General features: G+C 36.9%; 1 long non-coding RNA gene across 4 annotated transcripts in view; it reads left to right on the forward strand.

Moving 5' to 3' along the window:
- Positions 1-17,201, forward strand: part of LOC139083828 (uncharacterized) — a 127,773-nt gene that overhangs the window by 19,755 nt on the left and 90,817 nt on the right. The gene's annotated exons all lie outside the window — the stretch shown is intronic.

Consider the following 17,201-nt stretch of genomic DNA (forward strand, 5'->3'; position numbering starts at 1 on the left):
ATTAATTAAACCCTTGGAATACAATTTCAGGTTTAATAAATTCATCCCTTTCTGAAACCAGATTCATTAGGAATATTCAATCAGGTCTAAACTGATGTAATTGACTTCAAAAACAGAGAACCTAAACTAAAAGAAGAAACAAATCAGGGATTTTGACTTAATAATCCACGTTTACTCTAGAATAAAGAAATTCGCTGGATAGTTGCCCTCCTCATCTACATTTTGCTTTCATGAATATTGATCAAAGACCTACCTCTTCCACAATGGTTTTGAGATGGCTTATAACAAAAGATACATGAAATTAAAACAAGCAAAAAACCAGAAAGGACTGAGAAAAAGATTATACAAAAAGAACTTTAAAAGAACCTTAAAATATTCTCCCCAAAAGAACCTTAGATTTGGCACTAAGCTCCTGGCAAGCGTACCTGAAACTAAACACATAATCAGTAATATCATTCTCATTATCAGAAAGGAGGAATCCTATGAATTTTTCAGAAGAAACAAAAGCTTTTTATAGCAATAAATTATATAAGGAATATCTCACTGAAATTTTATATAAAGGATATAAAGTGATGTATAAAATAACATTCTGAACACCATTTTTGTAGTAAGTGCAGTAGCTTATTTTATATGACTGTTTCTTGTAATAATTTTTAAAATAAAAATGGGTGACATGATCAGAAATAAGTACAAGGTCCTTTGGGAGCAGTGACTCGGGTTATTAGCTCTATTTAGGGAACTAGGGGAGGCTTCCTGGAGGAGATCATACAATGAACTTGAGATGTATCAGCTAATTGAAGAAAGGCAAGCAGGGCATTGCAACAGAGCAAAGAGTATGACAATGCCTTGCTCTTATAGTACATACTCTGATGTTCAAATAGTTATGACATAGTTAATGAGTGTTTGATTTCTTGTTTATATAAGTGATTCAGCAAAAGATGCCAGCACTGCCATTCTAAAAACCTCAATTGAGTAATCCCATCTCAAACAGAATTTGGCTTGGTTCCCATCAGAAGAGATGGAAATTGGGGGAAAACCACTTGTAGGTCACATAATACAAAGTGCTCACAGCTGCCCCTCAAACGCTTGCAACATACCTACAATACAAAAAGGCTCTGAGATGGGTTTAGGAAAGCATGCAGTCCTCAAAAGAACGCAAATTGGGTCCTTCTTTAGGCATTAGAGCTTCAGGGGCACAGAATACGGGGATTATAAATGGGACTAGACTGGACACAATACTCTTTCTATCATCTATGTTGTGACTCTAGAGGAGAAACTGGACTTAGGAAAGTCTTCTAAGTTGGTCATCCCCATCTTGATAGCTAAGTGTAACTAAGATGATTTCTAGAATAAAGAATGAATGGTTTAGGTTGGCTCCATTCCAGGACTATGAAGAAGAGCAAAAGACATAGATAAAAACTGACATATTTTCCAGTCTGGTTCAATAGAGTAGATGACGAGATGGTGATTTGAGGCTGATGCTCCAGCTAAAAATAAAGAATATCTATTTTCCTAGATTGTTATCTGCATTTTGAATGTCTTGGTAAACTAGTATTAGTGGCTGCAGGAGGTAAGAAAGAAATTGAGGATCATGAATCTATCAGGACTAGTAATATACACTTAGATAACCTTTCAGCATTGCCTTGAACCAAGATGAATCAAACATCTTCGGAAGCAGATTGATAAAAGGATTTTTAAAGTCTAATTTTGATATACTGTGCGTTCCTAATTTAAAGATATTTACTGGTTTTAAAACCATCTAGTTACTTGCTGAAATTAATCCTGATGTACTAACCAGCTGCATGACCCTGAGAAAATTATTTAATCTCTCTTTGCTTTAATTTCTACTGCTGTACAAAAGGGATAATAATAACCATCTTGTAGAGCTTTTCTTTTTTTAAGATAAAATAAGTTAGAACATGTTACGTGCTTTCAGTGATGTCCAGCATATAGAAAAAATTTAATAAGTGTTAACTGTTGTTGAAGTTGTGGTTTTTATTATGTAGAAGGATCACCTGAAAATGGACCCTTTCACCTCCCTCCTTCACTAGAATAAATATCTATTGGGTGGGTGAATGAATGTTTAGTTATGTATCACCTTACCATAAAAAACAGCACTATTTTCACTGCTCAAATGGATTTTCTATGGGTAAATATTATTATCAAGTTGGCAGATTCAAGGAATCCAACGCTAAAGGGAATAGAGTGGAAATTGGCGTTTTTCTAAAGCAAGCTGGCCGGGCTAGGCAGAGCAGACTGCGAACAAAAACCACCTAGCTTGCATTGCTCAGGGTGGGGACTATCCTCACAGCTTCCTCCCTTATGTTATTTACTTGGCATTTAATAAGTTTTGAGAGCAGAAAGGAGTAAGAAATAAAATATAATTCACTCAATAAAAAGATGATTGCAGCTAAAATAATTTTTAAAATATTTATTAAGCAATACAAAAGAAAAATGTAAAAGTAGAGAATAAGAACAATACAACTAGATGATTAAATGGAATATAGAAAATAAAATGGAAAGAACAAAGAAGGATGAAAAAGTATTGATTAATACAGCAAAATAATTACAACCAGAGAACTAAAAGATGAAGTAGTTAAAATAATAAACCAGGCTGAAACGGTATGAATATACTACCAATGTATGATTTTAGGTAGAGTTGATAAAGAAATAAACACCATGTAAGTTATAAAAGGAATAATAAATCAGCACTAACAGTTAAAAAGACAATCAGAGGTTTCAAACAAAAGTAGATATAATGTCTAGAAAATCTCACCTCCTTTTGTCCTCCAAAATTGTCCTCCAAGATTCCTTAGGCTAATAGAACACAGACCAATATTCCGTTTCTCTGTTTTATGCCTTAAGCCTCAAAGGCAGCCTTTTACACTTCCACTATCAATCAATGCTCCCCCAAATTCTTTCTTCCAAAACAGCAAAGAGTCAGGTGATTTCCCTCACTCTGGCCCTTTCATTTGAAAGCTTTAGTTTCTTTTTAAAGATTGGCACCTGAGCTAACAACCGTTGCCAATCTTCTTTTTATTTTTCTGCTTTTTCTCCCCAAGTCCCCCTAGTACGTAGTTGTATATATTTTTCTTTCCAGTTGTGGGTCCTTCTAGTTGTGGCATGTGGGACGCTGCCTCAGCGTGGCCTAATGAGCGGTGCCATGTCTGCGCCCAGGATCCAAACCAGCAAACCTTGGGCCACCAGAGCGAAGCGTGGGAACTTAACCACTCTGCCATGGGGCCGGCCCCTGAAAACTTTAGTTTCCTGATATCATTATCATCTGAAAAGTATCCCTATATTGTGTGATGCAGTGCTCCTCAAACTTTTTTAGTCTTTGTACCACTTTAGTTGGGCAAAGCAAACAAACAAATATAATCTCTGGAAAGACTGATCTTTGTAGAAATGACTATTCTTTTAATGGTCAGCCAGAAGACGCTCATAGGTTAAATTACATAGGACAGCATTTGCCTAACAGTACCATAGGATATTAATTGGGGTTATGTGAAAAAGTTCAAATAAATTTAGGAAATTCCAGTTTTAAAAATAAGTTAAACAGTTTTATTTGCTAAAGAAAAATTTCAAAACATTGGTGTCTCTTATATATCTCTAAGAAAGCATTCTAGTACTTTCCAACCTAATTTGACAATGAAGACCCTTTGTTTGACTGTGTGTTGCAAAGCCCCCAATTAGTAGTTCATGAAATACACTTTGGGAAGCAGCTTCAAGAGAAAGAATTATATAGAGAGGTGGGAAATCTAGCTTTCTAACGAAGTCTCTACAATCTTTGAATCTGATTGTGTTATAAAGGGACTAGTAGGAAATATTCATAAAGTAGTCTCTGACTTTGTATTGCAATAGGAAGAGAATCATGATATCTCTGGAAAAATAATAGAGTTAAATAAACTTTCCTTTTTATTTTTATTTTTTTATTATTATTTTTTCTGAGGAAGATTAGCCCTGACCTAACATCTGCCAATCCTCCTCTTTTTCTGAGGAAGACTGGCCCTGAGCTAACATTCATGCCCATCTTCCTCTACTTTATATGTGGGACGTCTACCACAGCATGGTGTGCTAAGCAGTGCCATGTCTGTACCCGGGATCCGAACTGGCGAACCCCAGGCTGCCAAAGCTGAACATGGGCACTTTACTGCTTGCGCCACTGGGCCGGCCCTGAACTTTCTTTTTTAAAATTTGGACTTTCTGAATGGAGCACCACGTTTAAACTTTAAAACTTCAAATAGTTTGAATGTACTTCTCTAAGGTGAAATATGCCTTGACATGTTTTGAATTTTTAAAATAAAAGCAAATAAATACACATATGCAATGTTTTATTAGTTTAATAACATATCCAGGATCAGTTAAATTTGGAGATCCAAATTTTTACCCATTTTTTTGAGATTATCAGTTTTTCTCTGTGTCATAGAGAGAGCTCATGTAACTGCACAAGTGCAAATAACTTCTTCAAACAAGAAAAACTGCTATGAGATATGCCAACATTTCATGCTCCAACAGAGACATCTGTGCACACAATTGACATTCAGAACTCCCTGGTACACATTATTTTATAAGCCTTTGCATGTTTAGCTTTCAAACTCTGTTATTATTGTATTTAAAAGAAGTGAAAATTTTTTTCAAATGTTATCCACTACTTTTGAAATGCTAAAGTGAGAGCCTTTGAAATGAGTTTGGAAAAGAATCTTGAATAATCCACATCATCACAGATATGTAACACTGAAATGAATTCACTCAGTCACTGCCCTTTAACAGCTGTGTTTTTTCTTATAACCTTTAATTTTCATATTTGCAACTGTATTATAGTGTAGCTATAGAGGCTTCTCTATGAATATACTTTCTGGATTAGATAAGGGATGCAGAATATTTTTCCATAATAAAGTAGTCATCTGGATTGAATTGCCAAAATCTAATCCTCACAACACCACTCTTATTTGGTTTTGTGAAATGAACAAAGACATCTACTTTGACAAGCTCGGAGCAGGATTAAGACATCCTTCAAACCTACTGATCACTCCAAAGATTAACAAAAATTCCCTGCTAACTTTAACCAAAAGACCAGATGTAGAATAATCTTCTATTTTTTCAGTAAGTGTTGAAAGGCAGAATTATACAAATGGAGCCACACATTCTATATAAATGAGGTTTATATAGCTATCTCTCTATATATATGTATTTAACTTTTTCTTCAGTTCTTTGAAAAGTGACATGTTGGTTTCAAGTTAATATATGAATGAGTAATGAGTAAAAATGACTTTGAAGATGATTTATATTATATTCATTCATATTGGAGGTAATCTTTCTTAATATTTAAGTTTTATATTTTCTCAGGAATAAATGCTAAAGATCAAGCTTATTTTTCAAACATACATAACCATTGTGCTATTCTATCCATATGTCCTATGAATTCCCAAAGTCCCACACAAATTAAAATCTATAGTTCAGTCCCTTAATGTTTAATAGAGTAGATGTCCTCTTATATGATGTGAATAGAACTGGTAGTTCATCAGTTAATTTAAGAAAGAATATAAAATTGGATTAAATAGAGAATTATATATATGTATACATACACAACATACAAATATCATAAATGAAAGTTTTAAATTAATGCAATATTTAAACACATTAACTTATAGCTTATAAAGTGCCTTCATTCCTAAAGCTTGTGATATAAGGACGAAGGCCTTTCTTTTTGGTATGGTTTTGCTAATGGAAGGCCTCTGAAGTCTTTCTTGTATGAATCACATACATAATGCATCTTCTATGATTTCAAGTTCTGATTTCATTAAAATGGAGTGAAACCTTAAAACACTTGCAAAGCAATCTGAGTGCAAAATCCTCCTACTTGATGGATTGGTTGATTGATTGCAATTCCCCTTCTGTCTTTCGCATACCTAATTTGAGAGCATTTAATAATTGTTTATTATGAAATATATCAAATATACAAAGTGTAAATAAAATATGTATGTATAACTTAAGTAATAATAATATAACAAACACTGGTGTACGTACAACCAGGTTAAGAAATAGAACATTACCAGTACCTGAAAAGTTCTATCTGTTCCCCAGTGGCAACCATTAGGCTGGCTTTTTTTTTTTGCTGAGGAAGATTTTCTCTGAGCTAACAACTGTCGCCAGTCTTCCTCGTTTTGTATGTGAGCTGCCATCACAGCATGGCCAATGACAGATGAGTGGTATAGGTCTGTGCCCAGGAACTGAACCTGAGCCACTGAAGCCGAGCATGCCAAACCCAACCACTAGGCCACTGGGGCTGGCCCATAGGCTTTTATGATAATCATTTTCTTGCCTTTCTTTACAGTTTTACCATCTTGTATGTATCTTTAAATCATATTTTTAATTTTCCTTATGTTTTAAATAAATGGAATAGAGCTGTATTTTTCTGTGACTTGCTTCTTCCCCTCAACATTATGTTGATATGTTTAGCTTATTTCCTTCTTCTGCAGAATTCCATTCCATTCCATTTGATGACAATACCTCAATTTAGCTATTCTACTGTTAATGGACATTTGGGTTTTGTTTTAATTTAATTCTCCCAAAGTAGATCCGAAGACAAAGACTTGGGAATAAGTTGTGTATTTGGGAGATGATACTGGGAAGCACTGTGAAGGGGTGAGGACATAAAACCCAGAAAAAAGAAGAGCCGATAAAGTGTGTGCTAATAAGCACGTGATCACGATGGGCTTACTCCTGCTGGGAACTCTGAAAGATAGCGTGAAACACACATCAGATTTATCCACGAAGAGGGGAGGAAGCTAGGATATTTACTCACTAACTCCTATCCTAAATTGGTTGAAAGTCACCCCCGCGGCATTAACCCCCTGCCACTTATGGTTTGTCCCGTGTGCGTGGATTGAGCTTGCTGAGGACGCTCCTAGGTAGAGACATGCAGGAAGCAATCATCTTGCGCAGGGCTGTCCAGGGCAAGTTGAGGGAATACGGGAGGAACCCTTTTTGGATCTGCTACAACGCACCCCTTGTACTACTCAGATTCACTCAAGCCCTACACTATGTTCACTCTATCCTGTCACTGATTCCTCAAGGTTCAAGATGCAGTTCCCTGAAAAAGGAAAAAATGATAAAAGCCTTGACAGTAGGTGGATTAATTGGACAAAGTACAGTCCCTGTGGCTGTATTTGGTCCTAAGGCTGTCAGGGATGTTCATCCTCCCCTTGACCACGTATTGTAGATTTTTCTTGGATGCTTGCCTTCGTGGGTTGACCAGTCCTTCATCTTTGAGGGAACTGAATCCTTTGTTATCTTGTCTTTTTCAAGGCTAGATTGTTACAATTGCTTATGTGCTACTATCATGGGGCATGGAAGGACCAAGAGGTACCCTAGCAAATTCCTCTGCATTGGATAAAGTCGAACACATTATAATATAGAAACTTCCTGTCCAAGAACATGATATAATTTTCTATTTATTTGGTCTTTTAAAATGTTTTTTAATTGTCATTTGATAACTTATTCGTGTAGGACTTTATATATATATGTATATATAAGTATAATATATAAATATATAATATTTATAATATAATATATTTAAGATGTATAATATTATATTTATATATATATGTAGGAGAGAGAGATATATATAGCCTAGATTTCTTTATGCTTTTGGTGTTATTGTGAATGATATGTTTTCCAGGTTATACTTTTTAATAGGTGATAGAGTATAAAAATTCCTTTTATGTATCAATTTAGTATCAAGAAAACTTGGATTTTTGGGGCTTTTCTAAATGGATAATCATATCTATTTGTGAGTATCCAAATAAAGTTTGTTTTGTTTCTTCCTATGCAGTTTTTATGTATTTTATTTCTTGTTTTACTGCACTGAGTAGACTCAGTAGGAATGATGACAGTGAGCATCTTTGTCTTGTTCCTATCAATTTTTAAATATTAAACCAACTTTGTATTCCTAGGAGAGACCCAACTTGGTCATAATGTACTATGTTTCTTTTTTTATACTACTGGGATGTGTTGGCTAAAATTTGGTTTAGGGTTTTCAAAACTATGTTCATTAGTGTGGCTAATCTGTAATTTTCCTATCATGTGCCATCCATCCATGTCGTGTTTTGCTATTAAGGTTATGCCACTCATGAAAAGTGAGTTGGAGGGGCTGGCCCAGTGGTGTGGTGGTTAAGTTCGTGTGCTCTGCTTCAGCAGCCCTGGGTTCATGGGTTTGGATCCTGGCTGTGGACCTATGCCTCTCATGAAGCCAAGCTGTGGTGGTGTCCCACATCAAAATAGAGGAAGTCTGGCACAGATGTTAGCTCAGGGCCAATCTTCCTCACCAAAAAAAAAGTGAGTTGGAAATTGTTACTTTTTCAATTCTCTGGAAAAATTCACATACGATTAGATTTAACTATTATTTCACTATCTAGTAAAGTCTTTCTGCTAAGCTTCTTGTCCTGCTGTTTTTCTTGCAGTAAGATTTTCAACACATATTCCAATTGCTTTAATACTATTAAGGTATCCAGGTTCTCTATTTTTTCTTAAATCAGTTTTGGTGAGTTGTATTTTATGGTAATTCATCCACTACCTCTAAATTTTCAAATTTATTGCCATAAATTTATCCATAGTATCCTGTTATCTGTTTAATTCTTAAAGTTTTAATTGTTATGACTCTTTTTAATTCCTAATAATGTATTTTTCTTCCCTTATTTTCCTTTGATCAGTCTTTCCAGTATTTTGTTCATTTATTAATGTCCTTAGAGAATTAAGTTTTTGCTTTGTTAATCTTCTGAATTGTGTGTTTGGTTTTGCTCTATTTTTGTTATTTTTTTCTATTCTTATTTTTTTTGCTCTTTTTTTTTTTTTGAGGAAGATTAGCCCTGAGCTAACTACTGCCAGTCCTCCTCTTTTTACTGAGGAAGACTGGCCCTGACCTAACATCCATGCCCATCTTCCTCTACTTTATATGTGGGACGCCTACCACAGCATGGCTTGTCAAGTGTTGCCATGTCCGCACCCGGGATCCAAACTGGCGAACCCCAGGCTGCTGAAGCAGACTGTGCGCACTTAACTGCTGCACCACCAGGCCAGCCCCTCTATTCTTATTATTTTCCCCCATTTTCTTTAGATTCATCCTGCATTCTTTTTTTTAACTCCTCAAGTTGAGTTTTTAGGTCATTCTGAGGCTCTTTTTTCTACTGAAAAGAAATTAAGGGAATAAATTTCTCTCCAAGAACTTCTTAAACAGTATACATATTCTATTATTGTTTAATTACAAGTATTTTCTATATTTTATTACAGTTTTCTCATTGACTCATGAGTTGTTTAGATGAGTTTTTTTTTTAATTTCCAAGTGAATGGAGTTTTCCAAGTTATATATATATATATATATATATATTTTTTTTTTTTTTTTTGAGGAAGATTAGCCCTGAGCTAACTACTGCCAGTCCTCCTCTTTTTTGCTGAGGAAGCCTGGCCCTGAGCTGACATCCGTGCCCATCTTCCTCTACTTTATATGTGGGACGCCTACCACAGCATGGCATGCCAAGCGGTGCCATGTCCGCACCCGGGATCCGAACTGACGAACCCCAGGCCACCGAGAAGCAGAACATGCGCACTAAACCGCTGTGCCACTGGGCCGGACCCCCAAGTTATGTTTTTAAATTAATTTCTAAGTTAAGTGAATTGTGGATGGTGAATGTGGTCAGTATAATACTGATCTTTTGAAATTTAATGAGGCTATTTTTGACATATAATGTTAACAATTTTCAGGTATATTCTTTCACACTTAAAAAGAATGTTTATTCTCCATTCACTAGGGACAATATTCAATTCATGCTGATATTTCTAAGCCTTTATTTATTTATTTAAATATATTAAACTTAGATATTTAATTTGTCTATTTCCAATATCTGAAACTTTTGTAGGTCTTCTGCTGTCTGTTACTTATGCTGTTTCTCACTCATGAGGCTTTGTTTACTTACTACGTGTTTTGTGATATTTTTATAATGGATCTTATGCTGGGTTTTTGGGAAACTTTGTGGAGACTTTTTGAAGCCTCCTAAGAGACATTGCATTTTTTTTCTGTCTATTTTCTGAGGGTGCACTCAACTGGAGGACACTTCAAATAAAATTCTACACTCAGTTTTTTTTTTTGAATACATAAATTTTTATGAATACAAACCCAAACTCATGTGAATGCTGACTTTTGGTTGTATGTTTTCAGGGAAGAATTTTTCTCCTTGTAACACAGCAGGGTTTATTTGATTTTCACCCTTGGTCTGTTGTTATATTCCTTTGGAGTACCAGCTTTTTATAGAGGATGTTTTAGTTAGAATCCTTTCCTTGAACATGCCCCAGCCTGTATATTGTGTCCCCCACATCCTGCGAAGTTACCAAAATGCAAGTTCAAGGTCTCCAGAGTTCACCAGAAACTGTCAGGGCCAAAGCTGGCATTGACATTTGCTTATGTCCAGGGGTTCCTGGTTTTACTTCATTTCTGGGCATGGCACATTGGTTACTTTGGTGGTAACTCACTGATCTATTTTCTAAATGCCTTTTTATTTATTTATTATTGTTAAATAGCTTTACAGCCATGCACCACCTAATGACATTTAGGTCAATGATGGATTGCATATATGATGGTGGTCCCATAAGATTAGTACCATATAGCCTAGATGTTTAGTAAGCCATATCATCTAGGTTTGTGTAAGTACCGCAGGGGAGGAAGAAATTTTCCTCTACTCTTTTAGGTTCTTCTGGTTGATCTATGAATTAAATTAACATGAGACAGATTAATAGGAGAAAAGCAAACAAAAATTTAGTCATATGTGTACATGGGAGAAACCCAGAAAAACCAAGTAACTCACCAAAATGGCCAAAGCTCTCACCTTAAATACCCTCCTCAGCTAAAGAGAAAAGAAGATGTTGTGGGTGGGGAGAATCAGGGACTTCAAAGGGAAGGAAGGCAATTCACAGGTAGGCGAAAAGGAGCAAAGTTTGGAGAACAAGTGTTTGACCCCACAGAAACAGTAGAACACAGAGGGAGCCCAACAAACAAGCTTTTCTAGGTTCCTCCCTGTCTACCACCTAGTTCGTGTTATGCTAACATGATAGCCCACTTCCTGAGACAAGCTTATTTATCTGAATTATTTTCAGCAGTTAAGGGGGAGGTAACAAGAAAAACTTTCTGAGTCTTTTTTTCCTTAATAATCATCAGCCTAAAATAATCCTCATGTTAAAGAGACACATTTTAGAGTAGCAAGTTTTGTTCCCCTTCAGTACACTCTATGATGTTTGCACAATGACAAAATTGCCTAATGACACATTTCTCAGAATGTATCCTGACAGTTAAGCAACACATGACTGTATTGTGATATAAATCACACACCATAAAATATTTCCCTTTAATGTGTCCAATTCAGTGGTTTTTAGAATTTTCACAGTTGCACAAACATCGCCACTATTTAACTTTAGGACATTTTCTTCACCCCGAAAAGAAACCCATACCCATTATCAGTCATTCTCCTCCCACCCTCCAGCCCTAAACAATCACTAGTTTACTTTCTCTCTCTATGGATTTCCCTATTCTGGACATTTCCTATAAATGCAATTATATAATGTGGTCTTTGGTGGCTGGCTGCTTTCACTGAGCATGCTTTCAAGGTTCTTGGATGTTGTGGCATGTATCAATATTTCATTCCTTTTCATTGCCAAATAATAATCCCTTGTAAGAATAAACCATGTTTTGCTTATCCATTCATCAATTGATGGACAGTGGATTGTTTCCACTTTTGGCTAGTATGGATAATGCCGCTATGAAAATTCCTGTACGAGTTTTTGTGTGGATATATGTTTTCTTATAAACTCTATGTTTAACTTTTTGAGGAACTTCCAGACTGTTTTTCAAAGTGGCTGTACTAGTTTCCTTTTCCATCTGTGGTATATGAGGGGGCCAGTTTATCCATGTGCATGTCAACACTTGCTATTGTTTATCTTTTTGATCATAGACATCCTCGTGGGTGTGAAGTGATTTGCATTTCCCTAATGACTGATGATATTGAGCATCTTTTCATATGCTTGTTGACCATTTGTATATCTTCTTTGGTGAAAAGTCTATTCAGATACTTAACCCATTTTAAAATTGGTTTTTTTTTTCACCATTAAGTTGTAACAGTTCTTTCTATATTTTGGATAAAATTCCCTTATCAGATATATGATTTGCAAATATTTTATCCCACTTTAACTTGACTGGGCCACAGGATCCCCAGATTAAATATTATTTCTGAGTGTGTCTCTGAGGGTGTTTATGGATGAGATTAATGCTTGGATCAGTGGACTTAGTATGTGAGTGGGCATCATCCAATCTGATGAAAGCCTAAATAGGACAAAAGGCATAGGAAGGAGGAATTCATCCCTCCCACGTTTTTTTCTGCCTCACCACTTGAACTGGGACATCTCATTTCATCTTCCCCTGCCCTCAGACTGGAATTCACACCATTGGTTCTCCCAGTTCTCAGGCCTTCAGACTCAGACTGAATTGTACCACCAGCTCTCCTGGGTCTCTAGCTTGCAGATGGCATATCGTGGGAGTTCTTAGTTTCTTTAATTGCATAAGCCAGTTCCTCATAATAAATACCTCTCTCTCTCTCTCTCTATCTATCTATATATATATAGCCTGTTAATTATTTTTCTCTGGAGATCCCTAATGCAGCTATCTCTTCATTTTGTTGATAGTAGCTTTGAACTACAAAAGGTTTTTATTTCGATGAAGTCTGATTTATCTATTTTTGTTCTTGCTTATGTTTTTGGTGTCATATCTAAGAAACCATTGTGTAATCCAAAGTTATGAAGATTTATGTCTGTTTTTTTACTAAGAGCTTTATAGTTTTCATTCTTAATTTAGGTCTGTGAACCATTTTGAATTCATTTTTGTATATGGTGTGAGGTAGAGGTCCAAGAGCATTCTTTTGTATGTGGATATCCAGTTGTCTCAGCACTCTCTCTCTTTTTTTCTGCTAAGGAAGATTCACCCTGAGCCAACATCTGTTGCCAATCTTCCTCTATTTTGTATGTGAGCTGCCACTACAGCATGGCCACTGATTGAATGGTGTAGGTCCACACCTGGGAACCAAACCCAGGCTGCCAAAGCAGAGCCCACTGAACTTAACCGCTAGGCCACTGGGGCTGGACCCCAGCACTATTTTTGAAAAGGCTGTTTTGCCCCCTTGAATTGTCTCGGCACTCTGCTGAAAATTATTTGACTCTAAATGTGAGGGTTTATTTTTGGACTCTCAATTCTATTCCATAGATCTTTCTGTCTATGCTCGTGACATTGCCACATGGTTTTTATTTTTGTAGCTTTTTGGTAAGTTTTAAAATCTTCCTTTTTATTTAAATGTAGCATTTCAGTTATTTTAGTTAGGAAGGCCTTTCAGGGTATCTCATCTGCATACTGCCAGAAATCTAAATCACTGTTTATTTATTCATTATTTATAGCAGAATGCCTTTAATGAGAACTCCAAATAATTTAACTTAGCTTTCTTTTCACTTCTAATAATCTATTTCAGATATATAATAAGACATAAAAAACAATATAACTACCATGTAGTCTCCAACCATCTTAGAAAATAATGCAATTTAAGTCCCTTGTGTACACCTTCTCAATCACATTTCTCTATATTCCCTCAAAGACAATCAACATCTTGAATTTATGTTTATCATTCCCATGCATGTCTTTATACTTTTATTTACCATCATTTCCAAACACCTGCTATCTTGCCATCCTCTACTGTAGAGGCTGTAACCCTAAATGCTTGACATCTAGCCTCTCTTGAAGATCTGAGAGGCCATAGACACAGGCATTTAATGATGTTTAGGTATAAGTTCTGGCTAGTGTGACATTTCCCAAATGAAAAGGTAAAGATTTGCCATAGACAACATTTTTGCCCTTCATAACGTTTCCTTTCCATTTTTCCAACTTGGAACACAGACATGGGGCTGAGGTAACTATCTTTACACCATAAGGTGACAAGATGAAGTCTATGCTCCCTCATGGCAGAAATGAAAGATGGAAATAGCCTGATAGCATTGTTGGACTATAGCACTCGGTTAGGACTGCCCACCTCAGACCCTTGTTGCATGAGGCAAATATTGGATTTCATCAAATCTAAGATGCCATGATTGTAAGATACACTATTATTCTACATACCACTAAGAAAGAGAACAAATGCTGACAATTAAACAATAATATAATGTTTTCTCTTTACCTCAATTGTAAATGACAACCTAATTTTACAGATAAGAAAATTTGAAAAACGTGTTTCTTTTTTCTGTTCTTTTCTCTCTTTTTTTGGTGAGGAAGATTGGCCTTGAGCTAACTCCTGATGCCAATCTTCCTCTTTTTGCTTGAGGAAGAGTGGTCCTGAGCTAACATCTGTGCCCATCTTTCTCCATTTTGTATGTGGGTCACTCCCACAGCATGGCTTGATGAGTGGTGCAGGTCTACGCCCAGGATCTGAACTGGTGAACCTGGGCTGCTAAAGCAGAGCACATTGAGCTTAACCACTACACCACTGGGCTGGCCTCAAAAAACATGTGTTTCTAAGAGTCAGTAAAATGTATTTTTTTAATCTTCTTTTTTAAGTCGCCATTAGCTGAGGTTTCAAATTCTTGCAGCTGAAGTTTCCTAATTGATATTATACTATAATAAATAGACAAATTGAAATTGAAATTAATGTATCTGAAAGTAGCAAAGGAAGGAAATCAGGTTTTGCTAAGAAAGTTGCTTTTTGCTGTAGGTCAGCAATCCAAGATGGCTGAGAGTCCAGAAATCTGCAGGCATATTATGTCATACATGGGTCAATTTATTGGCAGATTTATTCTTTGCCCTTTTCTGATCTGCTCTGCAGTACTCCAACCTATGTTCCCCAGCCTTCTGGGTGAGCTAGGTCCAGCTGAGTTTAGCCAATGAGATGCATTGCCTGGAGAGTGGGAAAAGACAGGAGAAGAGAATTGTATTCCTTCTCCTCCTTCTCTGTCATGAGTGGCATGTCCATTAGGAGCTGAAATTTCTCACTGGATCCAGCTTCTGCCAGACAAGCCAGCCAATGCTGCAGCATCTGCTTAGTGATCCTGGCCCCTTGTCATTTTGTCCTTCCATCCAAGGAGTGGTAGTGGCGTCCTACTTGTGCACATCTCAGGATGACCTCACCATCCTTTATTTGGCTTCTCAGCTCATCCATCACATGTGTAACCAATTCCTTGCATTAAAGTCTCTCTGACACTTGGACTGTTTGAAGCGGTTTTTGTTTTCCTGACTAGAAATCAGTGATACTTTTTAAAAAGTTGAATTCTCAGTTCTAAGGTAAAGTTACTGCACACCAAGTCAAACAGATGGGAATCATAGCAGGAGATATGATTGGGACTTGAGAAAAGTCTAATTCTGTGGGTCCCTTCTCCGCGCCTAATGTCATATACTCCCTGAGGAAGGGGCTATTGTTCCCATTGTAAAATGCAGCCGGCATGCATCCTGAGGAAAGAGGAAAGTTTTTAATACTTCTGCTCTCCAGGCCACTGATTTGAATGCTCAGAGGCAGGATAATCTTTATTCTTTTTGTTCAGAGGATGTGATCTATACATGTTAGTTTCCCTTACAAATGGAACTCTTTATTGCCATTATCTTTTTCTCTCTCCACTTGGATATGTTGGGAGTGGATAAACATCTTTTGGGCTTAGATTCCTGGTTCATCTTCACCCGGCAGGGAAGAGTTTACCTCACCTAGATGTGCTGGTCTAGGAGGTGGATGCAGGAAGTAGATGAGATCTGGATAGCCTCCTTATGGGGAGGAGGTGAGTGTGCTTGGGTTATTAATGAGATTTTGAAATTTGAAATACAGGAAAAACAGTGTACATGGAAATAGAGCAGCCAGAAAAGGATAGTAGGCATTCGTGGTTTTATTTTACATCCCTTTCTTTCCCTCTTTTTCATTCTTTCTCCCTTCCTTCTGCCTTTGCTTCCTTCCTCCCTCCTTCCCTTCTTTCCTCCTTTCTTTCCTTCCTTCCTTCAATAGCAACTTGATTTTCCTTTGGAAAATCACCTCCTTTCCACTCTCAGTCCACATGGTTTGGTGGTATTAAGACTACCTTTTCCTCCAGGAATAGTCATTGGACTCAGGCCCGGCCAATCAGAATGCTGCACCTCCCTGGTCAAAGTGATGGTCTAGGGATGTGCACATGCCCTAATCAAAGCCTCTGGGATGCAAAGTTGGATCTTTTGAAAGGGAAAAATTCAATATTGTTCTTTCTGGACTTGGAGTTGTGAGGATGTAAGTCTGGATCTTCTGGCAACCATCTTGGCACCATGAGAGAAGGGCCTGGCTGAGAATGGAGCCAACACACAGGGAAGTGAAGGAGAGAGAAAGAAAAGAACTGATTCTTGACAACATTGTTGACCTGCTGGATTCAGCTATGCCTAAACCCAGAACTAGCTCCTAGACTTTTTAGTTAGGCCAACTAGTAAATTCCTTCCTCTAATCCTATATTTCCTTTCCATCCTTCTTTCTTCCTTTCTCCTCCCCCTCTTTTGTTGAAGAACCATAAGTATTATAAAAAGCATCTGTCGGGGGCTAGCCCTGTGGCCAAGTGGTTAAGTTTGCATGCTCTGCTTTGGCGGCCCAGGGTTTCACCAGTTCAGATCCTGGGCGGGGACCTAGCACCGCTCACCAAGCCATGCTGAGGTGGCGTCCCACATAGCAGAACCAGAAAGATCTACAACTAGAATATACAACTATGTACTGGGGAGCTTTGGGGAGAAGAAGAAGAGGGAAAAAAAGATTGGCAGCAGATGTTATCTCAAGTGCCAATCTTTAAAAAAAAAGGCATCTATATATTCCTGCACATCCTGGAGTTAAAGATGACTTAAATTTGATAAAAAGGGAACTTAAGATGTATTTATATAAACAAACAAAAGCACTCTTTTAATATTACTGCATGGAGGTCAGGGACAACGACATTTGGTTTTAAAAATCTAAGGTCAGTGTGTTTTCTTAATCCTCATGGTAGAATGTTTTAGTTATGTTATTGTCACCAGTGAAGTTGACACTAAGGCACTACATGTACTTTGTCTATGACAGAAGCTTAGGAAGTATATTTAAAAGATGTTACACTGCCATTTACAACCCATAAAACTTCATTAACATATACCCAATGGAGTA

The sequence above is a fragment of the Equus przewalskii genome, chromosome 6 (genome assembly GCF_037783145.1).
Source record: "Equus przewalskii isolate Varuska chromosome 6, EquPr2, whole genome shotgun sequence".
NCBI classification, from domain to species: domain Eukaryota; kingdom Metazoa; phylum Chordata; class Mammalia; order Perissodactyla; family Equidae; genus Equus; species Equus przewalskii.